Consider the following 23,842-nt stretch of genomic DNA (forward strand, 5'->3'; position numbering starts at 1 on the left):
CTTCTCCCATAATTTAGAAATTGTACCTTGGCACAAAAGGTAAAGAAGTGGGGCCAGTTCTTTCAAGAAGTTGGAGGAGATAATCCCGTAACTTGGAGATGAGGCTGAGCATGTTTGCAGATAGGTGTGGAGGTGCAGGTAGGAGTTGAAGTTCAAGAGTCTTCTATATTTGTGAAACAGGAATCCAGCTCTACAGCTGAGAATGAGGCAAGGAAGCTGGGGAAAGGAAGTGTGAGATAGTTGTTGGTATTGGGAGAGGTGACAAGAGGGTTATAAAAGTCCAATGCAGGCTGGTGACTATGGACTTGTATCATCAGTAAGGATGTGTGAGCTCTAGCAGCACCCACAAGACAAGTGAAGACACAGAAAAAGCACTGTTGCATTCTTCCAAACTGAAGTCAACAGTTGAAGAGTATTGAGACTAGCAAAAAGAGTACATGTAGAGAAAGGGCAAAGGCATTCAAACTGGGTTGGGAGGGAAGTGAAGAGAGGAAGTGCAGGGGGATCAGTGGCCTAGAGGTCTTCAGGAAGATGTCTGGGTGGGGTGAGATGGAGTGTTGTCCAGGGGTAGGAACATAGTAACTATATCAGATTCCTATCCCTGTAACAAAGTGCTATAAGCTGGGTGAGAACAACAGAATTTATTGTCTCAATTCTAGAGGCTATAAGTCCAAAACAGTTGTCAACCCAGTCATTTTTCCTCTGTAACATGTATGGAAATCTTTCCTTGCCTCCTAGTTTCTGGTGTTTTGCCAGCAATCTTTGACGTCCCTGGCTTATAGATGCAGCACTAATCCTCTGTCATCACAAGGAATTTTCCTTGTGTGTCTTCACACCATAATCCCTTTTGTGTGTCAGTCCAAATTTCCTTTCCTGTAAGAACACCAGTTGTATTGGATAAGGGCCCATCCTGGTGGCCTCATTTAACTTGACTACCTCTGTAAAGACCCTATTTCCAAATAAAGTCATATCTTGAGATACTGAGAGGATGTCAATGTATCTCTTTCTTGGGGGCGGGGGGAGACACAATTCAATTTACAACAGCCAAAGGATTGGATGGAAGAGTCAGTCAGTTTTAGAAGCTGATAGGATTTCTTTGTGAGCATGAGAATTGATAGCTGGGTAGCTTGGAGGAAAAAGTCAGTGAAGATCAAGTCCAGGAATTGAGAGACAGGAGAGGAGCATCCAGGCGAATGGAATCATCTAAGATAGAAAGTAATGTCCATTCTCATACCTGCTTTAGAGGTGGCATGTATAGCCTCATATTTGTTACTCTTGAAATGGGGACATCAGAACACAGTATTTTGGGAAAGTATTATGTACTTCCCAAATCCAAGCAGGCATCAAGTCCTGCCATTTTGTCTCAGGTCTCTCCATTCCCACAGCCTGTGTTGGTTTGTGCCCTTCCTCATCTTGCAATAGTCTTCTTAACTGGTCTCCCTTCTTTACTCTCCTTTGAGCTCTCCTCCAAACCAAGCCACTGACTATTCCTTTTCTGTTTGTTCTGTGGTGCTGTGTTTGAACTCAGGGCTTTGCACTTGCTACTCAAGTGCTCTACCACTCGAGTCACACCCCCAGGTCCTGTTCCTTTGTTTAGAATATATATGGTATATATTCCATACACTTGCATAATTTTCCCCCTTTTCTTTTCAGTCTTTGATCAAATGCCACCTACTCAAACTATTCCATTTAAATTTGCAGGCTAGCATTTTTAAAAGTCTCTTACCCTGACTTTTTTTCATGTATTTTTTTTACCTTTTAAATATAATGTACTTCTTTAAAATAAATTTTATTTATTGTCTCCACCTGATGAGAATATAAGTGCCAAAAGGACAGGAGTCTGTTTAATTCACTCCTGTAACCTAAGAATCTTGAACAGCATTTGGCTGTTCACTAAGTATTTAATTAGTGAAAGACTTTTCATTGAACCTTCAAGTATGTGGTCACACCCATATCTGACCCTGTCATTTCTCTGCCTTCTTTAGCCTCCCACTCACAGGATAAGAGGACAAGATCCAAATTTATTCACTGAACAGTTTTGTTTTGTTTTTTTTTTTTTGGTGTGACTGGGATTTGAACTTAGGGCTTTGTGCTTGCAAAGCAGGTGCTCTACACTTGAACCACACCTTCAGTCTATTTTGCTTTTGCTATTTTGGAGATGGGGTCTTGTGAACTATTTGCCCTGACTGGCCTCAAACCTCAATCCTCCCAAATTCGGCCAAGTAGCTAGAATTACAGGCTTGAATTGCCAGCACCCAGCTATTGAACAGCTGTAAAGGACCCCCTTGCTTGGCTGCTACCCATGACTCAAGTCCATCTTTGGTCTGTTATTCTTAGATCTTGGGCTCTGACCACACCTCTGTCTCACCCCTCCAAAATGCTATAAGATTTTCTTTCTCTGAGTTTGCCTTTGCCATTCTGTCTTGCAATTTTTCAAGAGTGTTCAAAAGACACCGGTGTCAATCTCTGAGAACTCCTTCACGGTCTAGTGCCCCACTCCCTACTACTTAGTCGACTGGGTCATCAGCCTGGAGCTCTGGAATTGGGTTTGATTTTGTTGGATGTCTCCCTTTTGTCCTTGCACTGGATAGGTGATGTTCTGACTGCACTTCTGTCTCTGGCCACAAGATGGCAGCATCTACAAAGGGATAGCCTGTTTTTCCCCTTTGCACGGACTGCAGATTCCTAGAAGCCCTAGACACAAAGATGAAACAGTTTAGGCTTGAAATTTGACCCTCAGTAAGCTCAGTGATCTCTCAGCTATTCAACAAAGAGCTAATGATTATCCATGATATGATAAAAGCTAGTCACTGACCCACAACCTCCAACCCCCATATAGGATATAGCTCTTAAATAGATCATGTTACTATTTCACCCTTAGACAGGAGTGTGACTGAAGTGTGATAGGTACATAAATTCAGGAAGCTCATTACTGCAGGCATTATAGCCCCAGTCCAGTCTTAGGAATAGGCAGATCTTCAGAGAAGAGGAAGTAATGCCTGTATAGAAACATAAAGATGATCCCTGGCACGTGGAGTTCAAGTAAGAGAAGTATGAGAAATAAGGCTCAAAGATGAGTGGGGGTTGGACCAGCCAAGGTGCTCGGAATTTATCTTGAGGATGATGGAGAATCACTAAAGGCTCTGAGAAGGGAATGAGGTGGAATATCAGATTGTGTTTTAAATGAGAACTCTGGTTGCTACAGCATGCAGAGTGAATTGGGAACACAGAGCAGAAACAGCAGTGAGAAGGCTGCTGTAAGAATCCAGGGAGAGATGGTGAGGCCAAAATTATGACCAGAGCAGGTTCTGGACAAGCTCCTCCCAGGCCACAAGGACATTCAATGCTTGGCACTCCAAAAGAGCTTTTGGCTCTAGCACTTTCTGCCTATGAGCCACTGTAACCCCTCTGTTCCTGGGGCTCCTTTTAACACTGTGTAGCTCTTCTGATTATTCTCACTAGAAATAGAGTCTCTGTCAGTTCCTCTCTGATAGTAGATCTGTCAGCTTTCAGCTCATCCTATATCACAGCCTCTCTCAATGTGACCCTTTCATGTGTCCTCAGAAGTGTGACTGAAGGGCCTCCTCCACCAGGGAGCCAGGATGAGTATTATCCACTCCCTGCCATCCCCCCTGCCCCACACCTCCCACCAGAGTGTGTGTGTGTGTGTGTGTGTGTGTGTGTACCATTGGCAGGAATGATGTCCAGGGAAGGGTATCTCCTGCAGGCAGAGGGGCATAACCTAAGGGAAGGGCCTGGAAGTAAGAGAGTACAGGGGTATTTGGGGAGCAGGGGGGAATGCTGTTAGCAGAGTCTTGCAGGGTCAGGTCAGGGCCTGCAAAGCCAGGCCTAGTACCATGATCAAATACTGCAAGCAGGGGGCACCAGAACCAGGTTTTCAGCAGGGCTTGGGGAAGTCACCTTCATTCACAATCTCATGAATATGCACAATAACCTGTTGAATTATGCAGGCAGAAAGGATGTAAATGTGTATGCAGATTTGGTGCAGCTCTCCTTGTTGTTATAGAAACCAGGGAATGGGGGGGCACACCCTGGGGAGACCAGGCTGGAGAGACAGACCAGGAGACTCACCCCTTTCCCCTGTTTTCCCCAGTCTCAATGTTTTGATCTTTCTTTGCCTCACTCTGTCTTTGCCTTCCTGCTTGGTTATCTCACCATCTCTATCCCTTTTTTGATCTTGTACCTTCTCTCTCTCTCTCCCTCACCCTCTCCCTCTCTCTCCTTCACCCTCTCCCTCTCTCTCCCTCACCCTCTCCCTCTCTGTCCTCCTCCTCTTTCTTCTTCCTGTTTCTTCTTTTTCTCCCAGTCTCTGAGTTTCTCTGCGCCTGTTTAACTCCATACCACTGTGACTGTCTCTGATTTCCTGCCTCTCCCTATTTCTTTCTCTGTGTCTTTAATTCCATGTCCTTCCCTCCTTCTACATCTCCCTGTCTCTCTGTCTCTGGCTCACATCTCTTTCCATGTCACTGTTTTTCTGTCTGACTGTGTCTCTGAGAGTTTCTATTTCTTGGTCTCTCTCCCAGGCTCTCTCTTCTCTTTTGCTCTAATTCTGTCTTTCTGAACCTTTTGTCCCAAATCTTCTCTATCTGATGGGAAGGACAGGAAGCTGCACATCTGTCTTCGCCTGATGGGATGCTCCAGCCCTGACCCAGCTGCCCACATGTTCAAGGGTTCCTAGGCACTTTCCTCACATAAAATCCTGTTTTGGATCTGGCCCCTGTCACATTGTTGGCAGAGGATCCCCATGACAAGCCCAGGCTGGCTGCCAGGACACCAGAGCTCCTATCCCAGGCCCTGCCTGCTGTGTGACCCTGCCCAGTATTTCTCTCTCTCTGGGTTTGTACTCCTAGCTCACTCTCCTTGAAGCTGGTGGGCACCTGAGGCAATGATGTGGGAATAGGGAAAGGAGAGGGGAGTCTTAGTTGCTCACCTATCTGGCCCTCTGCCCAAGAGCTGACGTGAGGGGTCTGGCTGGAGCCCAAGTGTGGGGGTGTCTGGGACTAGTTGAGACTAATCCTGACCCCCCAGAGAAACTCCTTGCTGAACCACACAGTTGAGCATCAGCACTTCTTTGGTCTGTGCTCCTACCTGCCACAGTCTCAGCCATCCAATTCCTTGTTTAGCTCTGTTTGCCTCTGTATCTGTTGGTTTATATTTGGTGAGCACCTATTCTACATCATGCACTCTGCCTTCACAGGTCCATTATGACCTGTGAAATGAAATGAAGTCTGAATTTCTCAGCCCCCATCTCCTCCACACACTTACATACAAAGAAGGAGCTCTTTGGCTAGGTGAAGAACTCCATGGTTTTCTATCCCTGGGATCTCCAGTTTGGGAGTACAAACTTAGGCAGCTACCAAAGTTATGGATCAAATTTGAGAGGGACAGAGACAAGATAAACTAGATTTATGTAGGCAACATTCTTTCATACTAGGTTTGGGATGGGGTAGGGGAGGTTCCAGAGATTTTTGAGGGAAGATAAGCTATCCTATATAGAGGTAGAGGGCTTCCCCTTTTGGTCCTGAGTTTGGGCAGATTGCCTTACCTTCAGACAGGCACTAGTCATGGGGGATCTGGCCTGGGCCCAGGTGTGGGGGTGGTTGAAGCAGTCAGGACAAGTCTTCTTCTAAGAGGCTGTGGGGCCAAGCCCCCAGCTCTCCCACCTAGCCAGGAAGGTCCCCAGACATAAGTACTCTTCCCACTAACTGTGATTCACCCATGTTCAGGCTCAGGCGTGATCCTGCTGCCAGGAATCCCATGTTTGAATGAAAAACATTGGATACCCCTACCCCAACCCACCCCAAATGTGTCAAGGAGTTGGAGCAAAGTCAAGCAGACCCTGTCTGGAAGTCGGTGGGCGGTGGGGTGGGGTGGGTTGCAGTTCTCCAGAGTCAGACACAGGGAGAGCAAAAGATCAAGAGTAAGATGGAGAGAGACAATAAAAAAAAATGAGGGCTAGGAAATGATGTAGATAAAGAGGAGAGAAAGACTTAACAGAGAAGGAGACAGAGACATGAATTGGGAACAAGACAAAGCCAGCATTTGAAGATGCTATAATACCTACCAAGTCTAGTGCTAAGCACTTGACTGGATTATCTTGTTTAACTTAATCTTTACAACATAGGTACTATTATGATCCCATTTTACTGCTGAGGTAACTGAGGCCCATTTTACTGCTGAGGTAACTGAGACATTAAGTCACTTGCCTGAGGCCCCAAAGCCAGTAAGTGGTGGAGTAGGTATTCCAACCCCTCAGTCTGACTGAGGAGCCAGGGAGAGAGACAAGACATAGAGACAGAGGTGGGGACAGATTCCCACATCAGCCCTCTTGAGAAATCTAGAAATCCTGGAATCTTCAGGCAGCTGTGCAGGGGGAGGGCCTTCCCATCAGGCTGACAAAAGTACAGCTTCCGGTCTTTCTGTTAGAGACAGAGGGAGGAAGGGAGAGAGAGATTAGAGCAAAGTGAGAGATGGGAGGGTACCCCAAGCCACAGAACTCCTTATCTGACCCTCCTCCTGCCACCCTGGTATGTACGTTGTCCCTCCACTGCTTCAGATTGGCCAGCCAATACCTGAATCCACGTTTTGAGATTTATTTTTTTATTCTTTATGCATTTATTTAGCAACTGCTAGTTGAGGGGCACTTTGCCTCACATCTACCTCCCACTTTTCTGAGAAATCTTTTCCACTGTCTAACTTCCCAGGCTAGAGGAGTGGCTCAAGGATAGAGTGCCTGCCTGGCAAATGTGAGGCCCTGAGTTCAAACCCCAGTACCACCAAGAAAAGAAGAGGTAATTGTCTAACTTCTACTCCTTAGGATAGGTTCAAACTGCAGAAAAGGATTAAGATTAGAATTTGGGGCACTTGACAATGAGGAGGTTGATCTAGTATTCAGATTGTCTGAGCACAAAGAAGAGGTCCCCAAGGGCTGACTTTGGGTGCCTTCTGGATGGAGGCCCCATCTAGTTGGTTTGGGGAGGAGGGTCAGTGGTGCAGCTGGTGGAGGCCTGGGAAAGCCAAGCTGTCAACAGCAGGGAGGATAGGGGTGAGAAGAAAACCAGGAGCTATCCTGGGGGAGCCAGGGAGTTGGCGTTATGGTTTCTAATGTTTTAGCCCTGGTTTCAATTACGCTGAGGGTCCCCAGGGTTCCCCAACCACTGCTCCTGAGCTTGAGGAAGGCTCAGGAGCCTCCTGGGAAGACCAGAAACCAGGGGTTCAGGGATGGAAGTCTAGAAGCCTGGGGGGAGCCTTTTTATTCTCTTCTGCCCCTGGCTGAGAGAGGCCCTCCAGACCAAACAGGGCTCCCAGGAACAGCAGGGAGGCTGGAGAAGGAGAGCTCTATACTCTGCTCATAAACCTCCGTGGAGGGGATCTACAGCAGCCAGCTAGCTGCATGGCCCCAGTTTGGTCCCACTGGCTCCATCCCATTCTTGCCTGCTAAAGCCCAGGGCTTTCTTGGTCTCACCATGCTCCTTTTTAGTAGTATGACAACCCTTATTCAAGGCTCTTTTTCTGCCTCAGGGGCTACCACACCTTCCCTGTCTTCAGGGTAGTCTCTCCTCTTCTTGCTCCATCTTTTAATCAAGGTTCCCAGGGTTCCCACCTCAATCCTCCCTTCCCCTCCCACTTTTGTCATGTTCCCTCCCTGCTCCCTGATGTCTATCTCATCATCCCCCCTCCTCCAGTACTGTCATAATGCCCAGGTCAGACTAGGACTTTGATGAATGCCCAAGCTTCCACATGTCCTAGGCATAGGACACTGGGAACTGTTGAACAGGGATGGCATATATCCAGACAGCTAGCTCTTGCTCAGTTGTTTGAGGACTTCTCTTCTTCCCCTTTCTTGCCCCTGACTAGCCATCATTCCACAGACCCCAAAGCTGTACATGTCAAGGCCCTCTTCTCCCAACTCTGTGAATGGCACCACCATCTTCCAGTTCTCATGCCAAAAACCTGGGAGTCTTCTGTGCTTTTGTACACAATGTTCCCCCTGGGCCTGGCACACAGTAGGCGCTAATAAATGTCTGTTGGGCTGAATTTAATTCAATTTTCTCTCTTGGACTCCCTTCTGCCTCTGTCTGATTCTCTGGGGCTTGGTGTCTCTAGCATTCACTCTCCAAATTTCTGAATTTTCTGTCTTCCCAGTCACCACAGTTGAGTTTCTTGGACCTTTTTTTTTTTTTTTTTCCTCTCCCCAACCCCAGGAAATCACAAGCTAGCCAGGAATAGAGGCATGGGAGGTGAAGAGAGACAACCAATCTTGGTACATAACCTTCAGTCCTTGGAAATCCCAGCCCTGTTATCAGCAGCTGAGATCAAAGTCAGACTGCAAGGGGACACTAGAAGGGGGACAGTCCTTTGAGGACAGATGCATCCACTGTGAAGAATAAGGAGGGGATCAGAACTCTCTGGGATGGAAAGGCAGGGAGGGACTATGTGCTTCTCGGCAGAGAATTAGTTTCGTGCGATTTTTTGCAAGATGAAAATTTGCATCTGTGATTTTGTAAGTCTGTGTCCCTGCTCTTGCCTTCAAAAACAGAGTCCAGAGTTACCCTGTCCTCCCTGTCCTTTTCCTCCTGGATCCCATGCTCCTACCTGCTTCTCTTCCAAACTTAACACTGACCCCAGGATCACCCAGGGGGAGGGTCCTCTGGGAAGCAGACACAGGAAGAGGTGTCTAGGAGACCTCCTCTCTGTGTATACTTGACAGGGGTTTCCCCAGGGTTCATGGGAGCAGATGGAGATTAGTCTGAGTGACCCCTCTCCCTCAAGGACCAGTCCTCTCTTTTGAGCTCCATAGCCTTGTGCCAGGTCAGGTTGGAAATCTGACCTACCCAGTAGCCTCAATGATCTCACTAAAACTCAAGTGTGCTGTGTTCCTTACTTACTTTCTGCCCTTCCAGACTTCCATGACCTTGGCAACAAAGGCATTTTAGTTACGATGTGATCTCTGAGCCACTTGTGCTGCCTCAGCCTAGAAGGTAGGCCTCTGCTAAATTCTTCATTCGCTACTAAATCCCATTTCCTGTCCCTAAAGACTAAAACACATTCATATAGGCTCCCTTCCCTGTGCCCTGGAGCTCAGGTTTACTTCTCACAGGTCAAGGTCATCCTACTTGCTTGCTTTATTTATTAATTCCACATTTATTTAAATCTATTTCAAATGTTAGGAGCACCTGTTCTATGCCAGAACTAGCACCTAGAGATGAAGGCCACAGAACTGCCCTCATGGAGCTCACAGGTACCACGCAGCTAACTAGGTAATAGATACTATTTTTTCATTTTTGCGGTAGTGGGGATTGAACTCAGGGCCCCATTTGCCCTCTACTGTACTAATCATTATTATGTAAAAAAAAAAAAATGTATGGCACCAGGAGAGATGACAAAGGGACTTACTGTAGCTGTCTCTTAGGAGACATTTAAGCTGTCACCTTTTGGTGAGGAGACTAGAGAGATAGACATAGGACTTCTGCATGAACAAACTGTATAATTTTTTAAGTGTCCATCTTCCCATATTCCCTGACTAGAATGTGAGCTCCATAAGGGGATCTCTCTCTCTTTTTTTTTTTTTTTTTTTTTTGGTGAGACTGGGGTTCAAACTCAGGGCTTCACAATTGCAAACCAGGTACTCTACCCCTTGAGCCACACTTCCAGTCCAGTCCAGGACAGGGGATTTAAAAAAAATTTTTTGAAGCAAAAAGTAGAAAGCAGGCTGGAGTTGTGGCTCAGGGGTAGAGTGCCTGTCCCCCCACCCAAAAAAAAACAAAACCCAAAAAGGAGAAAGTAAAGCATACAAATCTTAAGGGTACTTGAATTGCAGCTCAAATTTTAGTTTTGCCTATTCTGGAGCTTTATATAAATGGATCATTCAGTATGTCTTTTGTGTCTGTCTTTTCCCCCTTTGCTCAGCATTTTGTCAGTGAGAGGTACCCATGTTGTCTTGTGTACTTGGTTCTTTTCTATTGCCGTGACTGTATCACAGTCTACTTACCTATTTGGGTAGTTTCCAGTGTGGGGCTATTATGAAGAAAGCCACTATGACTGCACATATTTCAACATTTCTTTTGGGCATATATCTGGGAATGGAACTGCTGAGTCCTAGGATATACTTGTTTAACTTAGTAGAACCTGACAAAGTGTTCCAAAGTGGTTGTTCCGACTTAATACACCATGAGCAATGTGTGGAATCTAGTTCTCTTCATCCTTGAGAGGGCAGTGTCTGGCTCACTGCTATACTTCGATCTAAGTGTTCAATGTGTGTTTATTGACTGACTTATGAACAGAAGGAGCTATCTGCATTCCTGAGGCACTGCCCTGGGTCTGGCACTAACTTGCTCAGTGATTCTGGGCAGGTGACTCCCCTTTGAGAAGTTCCCTGTTGGTAGCATAAGAAGACCAACACTAAGGGCTTTGCCTTCCAGTGCCAGCTGGGTTCTATGAAAGCTAGATACCTTTTCATTCATTTACTCCATTTGTATTGCTTAAGGATGCCGCCTACTATGTGTCAGGATGGTGAGGGTGTGATCTGTGACCACAGTTAGGGCCAGAGGTCACTGCCTATCTTGTCCCCAACTCATCTTCCTAGAACCCACTCTTCCTCCCTTCTGTTCAGCCCTGACCCTAGGAGGAGGGGGTCTGGACTGAGCCTGTGGATGGAAAATGTGATTAATAATCAAAAAAAAAAATAAAAAAAGCCCAAAACATCCAAGAGGAATAGACCAAGAGAACAACTTGGGGAGGGCTCCTTGCCCAGGGCAGGGGCCGTGTCCTGGGCCTTGGGACAGCTCAGGCGCCTCCCGCCGCCCTTTCTGGGCAGCTGCCACAGGAGTGGGTAATTTTAGCCAAAAGTAGAAAAAAAAAGCCACCCTAATTATTTATTTTAAAAGATGTTCCCCAGTGTAAATTATGCTTACCCTAGGGACTTTCCTCCACTCTGATACCCCCTTTTACTGGTCCCCCTGCTTGGTCAATTTGCGGGGTGGGGTGGGCTAGAGACTCTAGACTGAGGGCAGAGGGGGAATTTGAGCATGAAATGTTTTGTTCATTAACAGAGAACATAGAAGGAAATTCCCTTTCTGCTTGGGTCTGGGCAGCCCAAGCGGACACTCAAAATCTATTGTGAAAAATGTAGTCTAGGCTGAGGAGTGGAGTGAGGGTTATATTGGAGGAGGGTAAGAAGAGACCTCTCCTCTCAGACTGCTGACTTCCAGGGGTTTCCTGATCCCTGATCTTTAATCCTCTCTCCTTTCAGGGATTTGGTTCCCAATGCCTCAGGTTGCCTTTAACATTCCTTCTTAGCAAAACTGGAGGAACTGTGATGAGACTGGAGTTAGAACTTCCCACTGAGGAGGAAGAAAATCAAAGAGAGGGAGGGGAGGCCTCGGACCTATCTGAATAACTTAGAATTCTGATGGAATATTCTGAAATTGGTAGGCAGAAATCTGAGAGAAGTCTTGAGCTTCCAAAGCCCCTCTACCAAAGTAGAATTAAGGTCTCTAGTATGGAGGGAAGAGGAAATAGCTCCAGGGAATTGGGGGCAATTTCACGTTGAATAGTTAACTTCAGCCATTTGTGGCTTCAGCTCTCTCCCAGTCTCTACCTTTAGGGAATCTTTGCCCTTTTCTGGTGCCAGAGGTTGGAAGGGTCAGGGCACACAGAGGCAGAGGTCCAGGTGATAGGATTCCAGGAGGACATCTGCAGAATGTGGGTGTTGAGTGCGCCCCAGGTGCTGACCCACGACAGTGCGGGGAGCTATCTCAGGATGGGGGAGTTAGTCGTCTCTGGAGTGGGGGGAGACTGGGCTGGACCCCGAGTTGGTGGGGCTCTGGGCCCCCCTCCCTGGCTCGGCCCGGGGCTGTGTCAGGATCGGGTTTCTCGGCGCCTGGAGCCTCCGCGAGGCCGTGCTGTTCCCGGGCCCCAGCCAAGCCGCCCCGGGCGCTGGCACTGCACGAGGAAGCAGGAGAGGGGGGGTAAGGGGGAGCGAGGGGGGGCTAGGAGGGCGTTTACGTAACTGCCTCCTGAGCCCGCCCCGACCCGCCAAACCCCAGTGTGATTGAGAGCGTGTGTGACTGCATGTGTGCCTGTGTGACACACAGTGTACATGTGTATGTGTGATTGTGCGTGTGTGTAATTTAAACTCCTTTTCGACCTTCAGCTCCTAATCCAAGCTGGGGATCCGGATTCCCAGTGCACCGTAGTGAGACTGAATAAACACATTTTACTGTTTGAAACCGGGTGTATGACTTTACATGACCCTATGTTTGGCACTTGTAGGATAGACAGCCTGTGTGTGAGTGTAGCCAGGCCTGTGCTCCACAGTTAGAAATGGGTAATCATTTCCTGAAGGAGCACTGGAAAGGACACACCATAGGAATGGGATGTGGGCTTGGAGACAAATCAGTATGAATGGAGAAGGGTCCTTGCTGCCCAAAGGCTTGAGATGGCACAGTTGAATCTTAGAGTGGGAGGTGATACAAGTTTAGGGCATCGGCCAGGGTGGAGGGTGGAGTCATAAGTCCTGCCCTGGCCCACAAAGTCCTCTTTCCTGGTCAGTATACAACTAGGGGGAGAGGGAGGGCTGGGGATGTAGCTCAGTGGTAAAGCCCTTGCCTGGCAATGCAAGAGGCCCTGGGTTCAATCCCCGGCAAGCAACTCCCCCCTAAAAAAACCCCCCAAAACAAGCCCCTCCAGGAACCCAAAGTCAAGGAGAACTTTGGGATCTCTGTTTCTTGCATGCACGAGCTCCAGCCTGGATGCCTGACTTCCTGCCTCATAGGAGAGGCAGATGGTGAGGATGGGGGAGGCAGTGAATGTGCTGAGGTGGGTCTGGGAAGAAGGTGTTGATGAAGTGGGGTTTGGCTTAAGGATAAAAGCGCCATGATAGAGAAGGGGGCTGCCACAGAGATGGAGAGGTCCAGCGATAGGAGTGTGAGGGAAGCTGGAGAGAAGAATCCTTCAGGATCCTGAAGGGCTTTGAAGCCCTGTGTAAGAAGTCTAGCTCTACACCCTCGAGGCCGTGGGAAGACACGAGAGGGTTCAACACTGACTCTTAGGAAGCACAAGTGCTAGTGCATAGATAAGACATTGGAGGTGGCAGAAGCAGAAGCCCACGAGTAGTCTGTAGTCCCAGCTGGGATGGGAAGAAAATTCGGTTTTAAGTCAAATAACCGTAGTATAGAAGGCCGGCAACACCCTAGTTGTTCTCTAGGTTACAGAGGCTTTAGCGCCTAGTGGGAGCCGCAGCCTTAGGGCAACGCACGTTCCGCACTCCCCGCCAGGTGTCGCTGCGACCCTGGGGAAGCGCGTGAGGTTGCGGATCCAGCTCCTGGAGCTGCTGACCGACAGATCCCCGGACAGGGTCCGACGTGCGCCTCTCCTCATCCCCCATCCTCCCACACACGCACGCTCCGATTCCCGGACTCTGGACGTCCAGTACAGACCTTGCCCCGCTCCCGGGGACGGCGGCAGTAACGATGGCAGCATCCGCATCCCCGGGTGGGTGGCAAGGGGAGGTTTGTTGGGGCGGAATTCCTGGCTGCTCCCGACCTGCAGAAAGAGGCAGTATCCGGAAGTCAAGTCAGTCTACAAGCGACCCGCCGATCTCCACGCCCTTACACTTGTCCCCAACCCGGTGTGAGCGTCGAGCTCATCAGCCCCTCAGGGGCCCCCTAGCCGAAGGGCCGCCTAACCTCGCTCAGGCCTAGTTGCCGCATAGAGGGAAGGGCAATTTCTGTTCCTTCACAGATTTAGTCATACCGCCTGCCCTCCTACCCCGTGGCCACTATCTCATCGAAGTCCAAGACCTGGGGACCTGAGGCTGACAAGCCCAGAGAGGCCAGTTAGAGAACATCTCCTTCGTGTGGGTGTGCGCTGGACCTTAGCTGAGTGCAGCTATTTCGCTGTGTGTCCTTAAGCCCTGGCCGGCCGTCTCTGAGCTTCAGCCCCGGCTCATCCCTGACTTCTGCGGACTTTTTCTGTAACTGTGTATGTGAAAAGCCCCCGCACTGGCGAGAAGGGTTTTCCTTCGCAATGGGAGTCCCTGAGGCATTTGTTGGGAAAGGGGCCAGGCGCTGTCGGCAGCCTGCTGGGGAAGGGTGTGAAGAAACAGTGAGATACTTCCCTTTCCTCGCCCTCTGCCACGGAGCAGTTCCCTGCAGGAGCAAGGTTTAGGGATTACGGGTCAAAGGCCAGGTGAAAAATCCAAGGGTGGAGATGGGGGAGGACCTCTCCTCTGCCTCTGGCATCCCAACTCTCCATTGGGCTCTCGTGTGGCCTCAACAGTTGACCAGATTGTCTGACCTTAATCTCCCATGTTGTAGCCAGACCAGAGGCCCGAGGGCGAGTGAAGTGAGCACTCCCGCCCCTCAGAAGCCTAGGCTGCGAAAGGAAGGCTCCAGGGGTGCATATCCAATTCCAGGGTCGTGGAGAGAGATGGCCAGCGCTCTGGAACTGCCGGAGCTGGCATTGAAGGCTCAGCCAGACTCCCTACCCCTTTCATCCTATAGAGGCTGCTCCCCAGGCCGGGTGTCCCTGGGGACTGAGGAAGCGAAGTGGTGGTGGTGTCACCAGAGACGTGGCGGGAGGCGAAGGCCTGGGCTCCTAGCCTGGTTCACCTCGCGTGAGGGGTTTGTCTGTATGTGACTAAGAGGGGGATCGTTGCTGGGGGCAGTCAGAATAGGGGTGGAGCGGAGTCGGCTAGCATTTTCTACTCAAAGTGGGGGCTGGGGGCACTGCCTCGCTCTCCTCTCGATGATGCTGGAAGGAGGACCCCAGAGTTGGCCCAGAGAGTGCCAGGGTGTCGCTAAGGAGACACTCAGGGCCTGAACATACGGGCGTGTGCCCAGGAGGGACCTGGCCAAGGCTGAGTGAGACAGTGGGATGAACGATCCCCGGGGGTGGGTGCGCGCCCGGCCTCCCTAGGGAAGCGGGCGGAGTGGGTGTGGGTGTGGGTGTGGGTGTGGGTGCGCGCGCGTTGGTGAGAGCCAAGGCCTGGGCTGCGCGTGAAGCACGCGGGACACAGCCATCTGGAGGGCGCACCCGAGAAAGGGCGAACGTGAGGGGGCCACGCGTGCCAGTGCGGGCGAGTGTGCCAGCGTGGGGGAGGGCGCGTGCCTACGCTGGGCGAGAGGCAGTGGGGGCTCCCAGGCCTGCGCAGGCAAGCGTGCCCCCGCGAGCGGGCCGCGCATGCCAGGCGCGGGAGCGTGCCAAAGCGGGGGCGCGCGGGGGCCATGGCTGGGAGGGGGTCGTGGCGCGCGGCCGCGGAGGCGCGGGGAGACAAGGCGAGAGGGGGAGGGGAGCCAGGGCGCGCGCGGCCGAGCGGGCGCCCGCGGTCACATGGGCGAGGGAAGGAGGGAGGGAGCGCGCGAGGGAGGGAGGAGGATGGGGGGGTTAAAGCCGCGGAGAGCAGAGGAGCCGGTGCAGAGCGGGCGGCGGCGGCAGCAGCGGAGGCGGTGGCTCCAGCCTGCGCGGCGCGGGGTTCGGCAGTGGGATCCGGCAGCAGTGCTAGCTCCGTACTCCAGCCTCGCTCCCTGCCGGAGGCGGACGCAGGGTACGGTGCGGAACCCTGGTGGCCCGAGGACGCGGTGAGTACCCTGCGGCGGGCTGCGCGAAGCTGGACCCTCGAACCCTCAAGCAGGCGGACCCGCGGACCCGCGGCCCTCGTGTGCGCGGGAAGAGTGAGAGGACACGCGTGGGCCCGCGGCCGGGGGAGGCGGGAAAGTTCACAAGAAACTTTGCCCGCAAACTCGGGGGCGGGGGCGCAGGAGAAGCGGCCCCCCACGTCCGGGCGCGCCAGGGGTTGGGCGTGGTGGTGGGGCTGGACAATTGGCTGGAGGTGACCGGGGCGGTTTGTCCTAGTGTCCCTGGTCTTCCCACCCCTCAGCCGCACGCGCTGGGTCTGGGAAAATTCCAGAGCTTGGGGGTGGGGGCTCACAGCGCCCCCCCCCCCCGCGCATCCAAAGGCTGCTTTTTTTCTTGGGCACAAATCTGGACTTCAAAGCGCCCCGGGGTGTGAACGGACGGCTGCGCGTCTGCCTGTGCTTGTGTGTCCGTGTGAATCTGCCTGTGTATGTGTGTCCGTGTAAGCCTGCCTGTGGTTTTCTCATGAGTCCGCCTAGATGTATCTCCACGCAGTGGGGCTCCTCCAGCATGTCTCTTTGTAAGTCCTCTGGTTTGTGTGATTCCGCCTGTGGTGTATCCCCAAGTGTCTTTTTGTGAGTCTGCCAGTGTGTGCCTCCTCTGGTGCGGTTCCGTGTGAGCTGGCCTGGGTGTCCCTATGTTGCTCAGAGTAGTGGATCTCCCGGTGCGTGGGGGGCTGGGCCGCAGGGAGGTCACCAGACGGACAGCTCTTCTTCTTTGCTCCTCTCCTCTCCTCTCCGGAGCCTCTGCTCCAGCGTCTAGCTCGCTCACTCGCTCCCTGGCTCTCTGGGCCCCCTCCCCCTCCGGTAGCTTCAGGCGGGCAGGACTATTTCACGCCTTGTTGAAAATTCAGGATTTTCTTTCTCTTTCCGTCTAGTCTCTCTCTTTTAGAATCGTCTGTGTGTGTCTGTGTGGCTGGCAGCTTGTCTACAACACTGGGTTGTGTCTGCATGCCGCTGTAGGAGTGTGTCTGTAACATTAGTTGTTTTGCTTGTGCTACGTGGTATATTTGTACTGTGTTACTGGGGGTGTTTGTGAAGCTGTAATCATTGAGGTGTTGAGAGTCTGAAATGCTGGGTGTGTTTGTGCATCTGTAATTGTGTGTCCAGAGGCTCTGAAACACTGTGTCTACTTCTGTATGTGATGGTGCTTGTGTGGGAATGAGGCTTCAACAATCGGATATTCCTAGGGAGGTAGGGCTAGCCTGGACTTAGGGAGTGGGATGGAGAGGGCTGTGTGTCTCAAACTATGTCCCTGTTTCCACGCTCACAACCTACACAAATCCTCTCAGCTGACTTCTGGGGCTCTGGTCAAGATTGGTAAGATGGTTCATATTATGGCAGAGCTGAAACGCCAACTGGGACCCTGAGCCTACACAAAGACTAGGAGTTAGGAGTTTAAAACTCACACTTAAGGCTTCCTGGGGCTCTGGAATTCATTCTCAGATTCACACTGGGGCGCTTAAACTCATTCCAGGGTCTTGGGGTTTTATACTCAGATAGGCTCAGATTCAGAATTATCTGCAGAACAGTGGGAGTCACACTATTCACACTTACATTCTGGGGCTCATCCAGATTCGCACTTTAGTCCCAGAGTTTACACTCATAGTGGGGCTCTGCACTCACACATGAACTCACAGTGGGACTGTAGGCTCATACCTAGGCATTTCTATTCTTTAGTTCATAGATTTACATGGAGAGTTAGAGCTTGTGCTCAGAAGCTCTTTGGGGTTCCCTGCCTCACATTTTGACTCATAGAGCCCAGAGCCGGGAGTGCCCTCAGATTCACACTTAAATTCTGGGACTCAGAGTCACACTGAGACTAGAGGCTCACACTCAGACTCATGTAGAAGGCGTAGGGCTCACATTTGAATTCAAGGACACTCATACAGGACACTGCAGTCCCTAGTCAGACTCAAATACTTCATCACACTCGGATTTACATTTCCACACTAGGTCTCACATTCAGATCCAACAGGGACAATGGAGCTCACTCAGATTCACACAGGGACCTTTTGGGTTACACTTAGATTCATGCGAAGTGTCTAGGAATCAGACACACAGGGATAACCTCCAGCTCACACTTAGGTTCATATCAGGATCTGGGTGACTCCCTCTGACTCACATGAAATCCTGTGATTCACACTCAGACTCACATGAGGACTCTAGTGCTCATATTCACAATGCTCACTTCCATCTCGGATCATTTAGATTTACACTAGGATCCTCACATTCAGACTCACATTGGCACTGTGAAGCTCACACTCAGACTTAAAAAGGGAGCCCAGTTCTCACACCTGGATTCATATGGAACACTGCACATATTTCAAATGCCCTTTAGACCAGAGACTCACACTCAGATGTACTCTGCAACTCTAATGCTTACACTGACTTGTTTGAGAATCCTGGGACTCACAGATATCCTCACACTTCAGTCCTTGAGCTCACATTCTGACTCACTGGGGCTTACAGTCAGACACATCCTGGGACCTGGGTTTATACTCAAACCCATACAGTCATGGGTTTGATCCCCAGCACTCCCCAAAATAAAACAAGCAAACACAACAAACTCCTTATTTCCATCTTGGAGTTCATACTCAGGCTGAGTTAGACCCTGGCACTTAAATTCATACTTCTGTCTAGAGGCTCACGTTCAGATGCACTTAAAATTGTGATGTACACAACCCCAGTGCATCACAAATGAGCACCAGTCATATGTGCTCGTGCTATGTTTAGGGCAATCAAGATAAGGCACAGAGACTGGTACAAGATCTGCCCCCTTCAAAGATGGGAAGGGAAGGAATACACATTTCATTATGTCCCTTGCTTGGGCTGTGGGGTGGTGGGAAATTGATCTAGTCAAACCTCCCTGCCTTGCCTTCCACAAGGATACTAGGTTTTTGGCAGGAATGTCTGAGTGGCTTGTTGGAACAGGGGTGACATGAGCACTCAGAATCCACCAAACGACTCTTCTGTGGTACAAAGGGCCAACTGTGGGGAAATAAAACTCATGCCCCTTACAACACATCTCCCCATTTTTCCCAATCATCCTTAGAATGAAGGGGAGTGAAGACTGATCTGGCGAGTAGACCTCTGGCTCCAGAGGCTGTTTCAGGGTGCTGAATTCGTGATTCTAAGAGAGATGGCAACCTTAAATCTGTACTTAACTGGAGGAGGAGACTGGAGCACACCCTCTCTTCTCTTCTTTGCCCAGGCTGGAGAAGGGGTAGGGACCATGTTATGTTATTTCTCACAGTGTTTCCTGTAATGCCTTTAAGCCCTTACCCAGCTTCAGGGCTTTCCCAGGGATCTTCCCTCTACTCCCTCTCATGGGGGGTCGGGGTGGGAGTGAGAGGAGTAGGCTGCAGCCATCCCTGGGGCTTCACCTGCTTTAGAGACAGGGCCCTGGAGTCCACTTGCCCTCCTGCTATAGAGATCAGTGGGTGGGGCCACCTGAGGCATTCTATCCCCCCTCCCACAGGAGCTCCCATGAGACCTGGCCTGCAGCACCGCTGCCACCCCTAAGCTGAAATGGCTGGGCTTTAACTCCTCCCTATCCCTGAAGCGGACACATGCTCTCCAGCCCCCCATGGGGGTGGGGGGCTTGGATGCAAGGCGCCCTGCTCTCTGCCCCCCCATGGCGAGTTGAAGTGTAAATGAATCGGAAACATATGGAGTGAATTTTCTTTGAAATGCAGATGGGTTGGGGGGGACCATGTGTGCCTGGTTGGGGGGGTCCCGGAAAGCAAGGAGGCTAAGAAGAGAGCTGACCCCTCCTCCAGACCCACCATGGGGTGGGGGAGTGAGGGAGAACTCAGCTGTGTAAACTCCAGTGGCCCTGGGTGACCACACCCACACAGGGCTCTGGCTTCCTGTGGGGACGGGTTGGGGAGGCAAGTGGTCCCTGTGGGTGGAGAGCCTGTGGTCATTGTCCCCTTCACCTTTGCAGCAGGCAGGAGTCCCCACAATCCAGAGCTGTGCTGAGTTGGGGGTTGCTAGAGCCAGGAACTCTGAGGCCAAAGGGGAAGAAAGAGGCACTAGAGCAGATGTAGGGGAAGAGTTCAAGCCTGCGGCAGTGGGGAACCAGCTCCCAGTGGCTAGGGCTAAAGCTACAATAGGAGCAAATGAAGTTAGATGATGACGGTGTCTTGTGGTCAGCTCGAGGGCCCATCTGGGGGTTGGGGATGGACTGAAGAGTCCTTAGTCCTGCAGGAGGACCGATTTCTGCGAACCTATTCTTTCCCCCTTACACTATTCAGCAAGGTGGCATAGTAGGTTGCCAGTGAGCTCAGTGGGACTCTGGTATTAGTCTGCCTCCTTCATCACTGAATCCTGCCCCAGCGCAGACCTGGTACACAGTAGGAGGGCAGTGTTGAGTAAGCAATGCCTCATTTTCTCTCCCATCAGGAGAGTGCTGATGCACTTTTGTGCTCCTTGTGTGCAGGTCTGTGTCCCTGGCTTGTTGCACAGTGCTTAGCAGGGAGTAGGTGCTCAGTATATGTTGAGGAATGAACATAGGGAGGGGGAGCCCCTGGGATTTACAACCTGAGAGCCAACAGCCCCTGTTATATACCTCTGTTTGGCTCAAAGGAACCCTGAGTGGTATGCTGGCTAAATACAGGGAGGACTTCCCTTCACTCAGGGAAGGACTGCAGAGGATGGGTACTTTCTTCCTGAAAAAGATCTGGATCAGGGCAAATAGGCAGAGCAGTAACCTGACTCTGTGGCAGAGGATGGAGATCATTTTGCCTTCTCTCCATCTTCAGGATTTTTCAGGTGGGAAAGTCTTTTATTCCCTGTGATTGTGAGCATGTCCCTCATCATCTCTAGGTCTGGTGCTCTTGGACTCAAGCTAAGGAATACACCCCGTGCCTGAGCTCCAAGGCTGGGCTCTGAGACTGTGTGACTCCTATGGGTAGCATGAACTGTCTGTATTGTTTACTGACAATACAGTTTAGGTTCAGATCCTAAAAATACTCCTTTCTGCTAGAGCCCAAGAGTTGCTGGTAGAGGCCCATGTAGCAGTGGCTGCATCTTGGTGGGGGTGGGTGGGGAGAGAGAGAGAGAAAGAAGACAGATATCCAGACTACAGTGAGGCTGTCCCAGGAGAGACTGGGAGTACATGTGAGGGTGGGGAAACTGAGGCAAGCATGGGTGGGAAATGCACAGAAGACAGTTTATATTTATATGGTGCAAAGATTTATAAAATTAATGATGACAATTAGTCAAATTATGCCAAAAGTCAGGGTAAAATTGGTGGTTGTACTACACTGCAGAGAATTTCCTTTTTAGCCTGGAGATTCATCTGATACCAAACGTAAAAATCAACTAGCCAGTAGGGATCCTTTCAAGCCCAGTTTCAGGATGTTCCAAGTGCCCTTTTCTGAGCCACTGCCTGATCCCTGCCTCCTCAGAACCATTCCTTGCAGCCAGAGTCCCAATGCAGGTTTTCAGATTCCCTTTTTGTAGACTTCTACCTCACTTCTGACTCCAGGTCCTTATGTAGCCCCTCTCCCTAGGAGAAGGGAGTGCATGGTGGTCCAAAAAAGTGAAGAAGAGCCCAACATCAGAGGGCAGATGCCATGTGACCTTAGCCCATGTGCTGACCTTTCTGGGCCCCACTGTGAAATTGTAGGATGGGGGGGCTGGGCCCTGGCCCAGGCCTGGAGAGAGGGCGGTTTTGGCACCTATCCAAGTCCCTGACGTCAATGACTCTCCAAATAATGGAATCAATATTGGGGGGGGGGGCAAGCGTGAACCAGGCCCCAGCGATTAGAAACAGATCAGCACAAACCCGCAGCTGATTCTGATAGAGCTGCCTTGGAGCTCTAGGGTAGGAAGCCTGGAAGGAGGTGGACCTTGGGGGGGTGGGAGGAGTGCTCAGGAATGGGGAGGCGGAGCCACCCAGTGTCCAAAGCTTGAGGGTGCATGAGTGGGCAGAGACTAGGCTGTCTGGGGTTGAAGTCATGGGGTGGGGGTCCCTCCCTCCAAGGCTAGGTGGTCTGTGGATGGAGACTACTTTTGTCAAGGAATGGTCAATGGAATTCATCTCTCTGCATCCTAAGCCTGGGCCCCTAGGCCATATTAGAGGTCAAAGGTTATACACAGGTAGGGGGAGAGAGTTCTGAGTGAGAGCTAAGTGAGATGACTTTTTGCTTGAAGCCAAAGGACTTTAATCCAAGATGGAGAGATAGGTATCCCCCCTCAGATTGGGAATCTGGCCTCCTGTCAGCTCATATTCTCTCAGCTTCCTAGATGGCAGCAGGTGGGGTAGAGTGGGTCATGGGGTCCATGGGGGTCTGGCCTGGCGGCAGCTGACAAAAAACAGGAAGAAGGGATAGGGGAACAGCTGTAATTATGAGACATTTATTATTAATCAGATGAAATTGCTGGAAGCAGCTGGTGTAATGTGCATAGTGATGCTGCATGCTTCCCCCCAACACGCACGCACACATACACATGCCACACGCAGCCTGAGCCTGGCTTGCTCCACAGTTATTTTCTTGTGAAGGTCACATGGATCTATGTGTGTCTGTGTAGCTGTGCGTATCAGTGTGTATTTGTGTTTTCATGTCAGCCTGTACTCTATCTTTGTTGTCTCCTTTTCCAACTACCTGTCATTCTTGGGCTTCCCCTCTCTTTGGGCCTATGTCTTGGTGAGTGTGTACCTGTCACCATCAGCCAGCCTATCTCTTAACACATTGTTTTAGTTTCTGGCTCTGCTTCTCTCAGTAGTGGTGTCTCTGCATCTGTGGGAAAGAGTGGATGGCATGGAGTCTCCTGAGCATGTGTTTAGGTAACTAATCATATCTTTGGCAGATAAATCTGGGACCTGGACAGGGGACAGTTGGACCCTGATAATCTCCTGGGGACTTGAAGAAAGTGAGGGATCTGTTGAGTGGCTGGATTCCATCGGAGCATCAAGATACCCCTGAATTCAATGCTAACCTCTTACAAGCTGCCAGTTGTGTAACTTGGGCAAGCTACTTTTGCTCTCTGAGCCTCAGAATCCTCATCTGAAAAATAGAAACAGCATTCTATCTGAGGGTTGTTTTGATGATTCAGTACAAAACTGTAAGTTAAGAGCTTATTGCAATGTCTGGTTAATAAGGACCTGAACAGGTGCTAGCTGTTGGGCTGGGGATATAGCTCAGTGGTAGAGTGCTGGCCTAGCATAGGTTCAGTCCCCAGCACAGCCAAAAATAATTGCTATTCTAGCTGTTATTGGGAAAGGCACTATGAGAGAGCTATAGAAGCAGTGGTGCAGCAGAAAGACTTTGGAGCAAGATATAGACCCATCTGTGCTCTAGGACTGATCAGCTCTGTGGTCTTGGGTAAATTACTTTACCTCTTTGAATCTCAGTTTTCTTGGCTGTCAAACTGGAAGAATAATAGAACTTACCTCATAGAAGAGTCATAAGGATTAAATGAGATAATACAATATAAGGTACCTAAAAAAGTTCCTGGCATATGACAGATGTTCAGTAAGTCATAATGGTGATAAGGAAGAGGATGTTACGATGGTGGGCATTGATGCCAAGCTTGTGAGCCTGTTTCTGTGTGAGTGGGCATGTGAGAATGTACGTAATATGGAGGTGTCTGTCTGTAAACTGCTTTGGGGTTGTTTGTGGAAGTTGCCTCTGAGTGGTATCAGACCACTGTCTTCTAGCCTCCATTTTGTTCCTGTGGTCCAGAACAGCAAGGGGTGCTGGAGGAAGTAAGTACTGTACTAACTTTTTCTCTTCCAGACATTTATCTGCTTCCCACCTCAATCTCCCCTTCTCACAGTGGGCTTGTGAGTATGGAATGAGCCGTGAGCTGAACTAAGACTTGTGGCTCTTCTGTGACCTCTGATTTGTGCCCTTTGCCCTTGTAGAATCCAGCCTGTCACATCATCCCGCCCCCTTCGTTTTGAAAGTCCTGGGAAGAGTTTGGTCTGGAGGAAGAGGAGGATATTGATGTGCTTGGAGTGTGGCTGTCAGTGAAGAGGTAGGTGCTGGGGGCCCAGGTGAGGTAGGTCAATCTCAGAGCATCAGGCAGGTGCATTGGGGCTGTGGGTCTGGGGGATCTGAGTGAAGGACTTGAGATCCTTTCCTTCTGTTCCCCTGTCTTTCTTCCTGTAGAGGTTTTGGGCTCATCTTGGCTTGAGGCTTTCATGTCCCCATGATAGACCCAGAGAAGGAAAG

At 50.4% G+C, this 23,842-nt stretch overlaps 1 protein-coding gene across 4 annotated transcripts in view; it reads left to right on the plus strand.

The window, feature by feature from the left end:
• The first annotated feature begins 14,866 nt into the window (after positions 1-14,866).
• Positions 14,867-23,842, plus strand: part of Cntfr (ciliary neurotrophic factor receptor) — a 43,573-nt gene continuing 34,597 nt past the window's right edge. Inside the window, exons 1-2 of one of the 4 annotated variants that reach the window (XM_074051579.1) lie at positions 14,867-14,885; positions 23,533-23,645. The gene's annotated coding sequence lies outside the window, so the exon portion shown is untranslated. The other 3 variants (XM_074051577.1, XM_074051575.1, XM_074051578.1) reach the window with 3 other exon arrangements.

This window comes from Castor canadensis, chromosome 13 (assembly GCF_047511655.1).
Source record: "Castor canadensis chromosome 13, mCasCan1.hap1v2, whole genome shotgun sequence".
Lineage (NCBI taxonomy): Eukaryota > Metazoa > Chordata > Mammalia > Rodentia > Castoridae > Castor > Castor canadensis.